At 36.9% G+C, this 3,577-nt stretch overlaps 1 pseudogene; it reads left to right on the top strand.

Moving 5' to 3' along the window:
• The first annotated feature begins 213 nt into the window (after positions 1-213).
• LOC121487182 lies at positions 214-1,009 on the top strand (annotated as a pseudogene).
• The last annotated feature ends 2,568 nt before the right edge of the window (positions 1,010-3,577 follow it).

The raw sequence follows: 3,577 nt of genomic DNA on the forward strand, positions 1-3,577 counted from the left end.
ATCAGGGATGAAGAGTGTGCTTTCCCATCTTGTAAGGCAAGAATGGTGGGACCTCTCTACAGACTCGATTTCAGTACTCCTAATCCTTTGCTATCCAAGGCAGAAGGGTGTCAAGTGGACAACTGCAGGGGTCAGACATACTCAGGGCTAACTAAGAGGCCTCACAGATGCTTCATTTTCTCTCATTTGGGTTTATGGTGGGGCACACAAAGGATGGCAGGTGAAAAAGCTGAGAAGCCAGGTACTAAGGAGAAGAAACCTGAAGCCAAGAAGACTGAGAGTTGTGGCAAGGTTAAGAAGGGTAACCTCAAGGCTAAAACACCAAAGAAGGGGAAGCTCCACTGCAGCAGAAACCCTGTCTTAGACAGAGGAATTGGCAGATATTCCCAATTGGCTATGCATTCCAGAAAGGCCATGAGAGGGATGAAAGGGACTATTCAGCAGCTAAATCCAAGATTGAAAAGAAAAAAAGGAAAGGGCCCTTGCTACTGTCACAAAATCAGTTGGTGGTGACAAGAAGGTGGTGCATGAGGGGTTAAATTTCATGAAATGCCTATGTATTATCCTACTGAAGATATGCCTCAAAAGCTGTTGAGCTGTGGCAAACAAAACAAAACAAAACAAAAACCCTTTCAGTCAGCATGTGAGAAAACCATGAGCTAGCATCATTCCTGGGACCATTTTGATCATCTTCCCTAAGTGACAGAGAGTCAGGAGGATGGTTTTCCTGAAGCAACTAAATAGGGGCTTGCTACTTATGACTGGACCTCTGCACCTCAATCTAGTACCTCTGTATGGAACACATCAGAAATTTGTCATTGCCACCTGCACCAAAGCTGATATCAGCAGTGTGAAAATCTCAAAACATCTCACTTTTTACTTCAGGAAGAAGAAGCTGAATAAATCCAGACACCAAGAAGGTGAGATCTTCAACACAGAGAAGTATGAGATTACAAAGCATTGCAAGGTTGAGCATAAAGCTATGGACTCAAAGGGTTCCCCAAGATGAAACTGTACCTCAGCTTCAGGGCTCTTCTGCTCTGTGTTTTTTCTCACAAATGGAGTTTATCTTCACAAACTGGTGTCCTCAATTTCTTACAAAGAACCTAATTAAATAACCAATCCATTAAAAAAGAGAGAGATGAGAGAAGAACCTAATTAAATAACCAATCCATTAAAAAAGAGAGAGATGAGATACAATAAATGAGATTAGAAACATGCTCAATGCAATAAACAGGCTAGAAGAAGCAGAGGAACAAATTAATGAACTAGAAGGCAAAGTAATGGAAATCAATGAAGCTGAACCAAAGAGAGGAAGAATTATGTTATATGAGAAGAGATTTAGGAAACTCAGTGACCCTATCAAATGTAATAACATTCATATTATTATAAGAGTCCCAGAAGAAGAGAGAGAAAAGGGGGCAGGAAATTCATTTGAAGAAAGAATAGCTGAAAACTTCCTTAATCTGGGGAAGGAAACAGACATCCAAATCCAGAAGGCACAGAGAAATACCATCAAAATCAACAAAAGCAGGCCCATACCAAGACATACTGCAATTAAATTTGCAAAATATAGTGATAAAGAAAAAAATCTTACAAGCAGCAAGACAAAAGGAGTCATTAACTTAGAAGGGAAAATCCATAAAATCAGCAGGAGATTTTTCAGCAGAAATTTTTAAGCCAGAAGGGAGTGTCATGATATATCCAAAGTGCTGAATGGGAAAACGTGCAGCCAAGAATACTCTATGCAGCAAAGCTATCGTTCAGAATTGTTTGTTTTCCTAGACAAACAAAAACTAAAGGATTTCATGACCACTAAACCAGCCCTGAAAGAAATATTAAATGGGACTCTGAGTGGAAAGGAGAGGCCACAAGTGATAATATAAAAGTAGAGAACACAAAAGCAGCAAAAAAAAAAAAAAAAAGATTATTTCTATAAAATATCAGTCAAGGAACTCACAAAAAAGGAACAAAATATAGTAATATACACCCAAAACATGAGTGTTTGAAATGTTTTAAGAAGAGAAAATAATGGGTTCAAATTTAAATGATTATCAACTTAATATAGACTGCTATATCCAGTAGAGGTTGTATATAATCTTAATGGTAACCATATATCAAAAACCACTAATAAGCACGCAAAGAATGAAGAGAAGGAAATTCAAATATATCACTTAAGAAAATCAGCAAAACACGAAGGAGGAAAAGATAAGAAAGGATCAGAGGAAATCTCCAGAAACAACCACAAAAAAGTAATAAAATGGCAATAAATACATACCTATCCATTATTGCTTTGAATATCCCTAAATGCTCCAATCAAAAGACAAAGGGTTTTAGAATGAATAAGAAAACATCCATCTATATGTTTCCTACAATAGACTCATTTTAGACACAAAGACACCTATAATTTGAAAGTTATGGGAGGGAGAAACATTTATCATGCAAATGGATTTCAAAAGAAAGCTGCAGTAGCAATACTTATATGTATTATTTAAAACAAAGTCTGTAACAAGAGACAAAGAAGGGCACTATATAAAGGGGACATTCCAACAAGAAGGTATAACAATTGTAAATATTTTTTTAAAACTTTATTTTTTTAAGATTTTTATTTATTTATTCATAGAGACACACAGAGAGAGAGAGAGAGGCAGAGACACAGGCAGAGGGAGAAGTAGCCTCCACACAGGGAGCCCAATGTGGGTCTCGATCCCGGGCCTCCAGGATCACACCCCAGGCTGCAGGCCGCGCTAAACCACTGTGCCACAGGGGCTGCCCAACAATTGTAAATATTTATGCACCCATCATAGGAGCATCCAAATACATAAAACAATAACAAATATAAAGAAACCTATTGATAATAATACAATGATAGTAGGGGACTTTGACACCCCACTTACATCAATGGACAAATTATCTAAACAGAAAATCAACAAAGTAAAAATGGCTTTGAATGACACACTGAACCAGACAGACTGAACAAAAATACTGAGGATATTCCAACCTAAAACAGCAGACTACACATTCAAGTTCTCATGGAATATTCTCGAGAAAACAGATCACATGTTAGGCCACAAAATAGGCCTCAAGAAATCCAAGAAGACTGAAATCATACCATGCACCATTTCTGACTCCAATGCTATGAAATTAGAAATAAATCACAAGAAAAAAATCTGTAAAGAGCCCAGGTATATGAAGGTTAAAGAACATCCTACTAAAGAGTAAATGGGTCAACCAGAAAAATCAAAGAAGGAATTTAAAAATACATGAAAACAAATGAAAATGAAACACAAGGGTCCAAAGCCTTTGAGATGTAGCAAAGGTGGTCATAAAAGGGATGTACATAGCTGTGCAGGGCTACCTCAAGAAGCAAGAACAATCACTAATAAGCAACCTAACCTTAGGCCTAAAGGAGCTAGAAAAAGCACAACAAGCAAGATGTAAAGCCAACAGAAGAAAGGAAATAATAAATATTAGAGGAGAAATAAATGATAAGGAACTAAATAAATAGTAGATCAATGAAACCAGGAGATGTTTTTTTGAAAAAAAATAAAATAAAATTGATAAAATTCTAGCCAGA

The sequence above is a fragment of the Vulpes lagopus genome, chromosome 1 (assembly GCF_018345385.1).
Source record: "Vulpes lagopus strain Blue_001 chromosome 1, ASM1834538v1, whole genome shotgun sequence".
Taxonomy (NCBI): Eukaryota; Metazoa; Chordata; class Mammalia; order Carnivora; family Canidae; genus Vulpes; species Vulpes lagopus.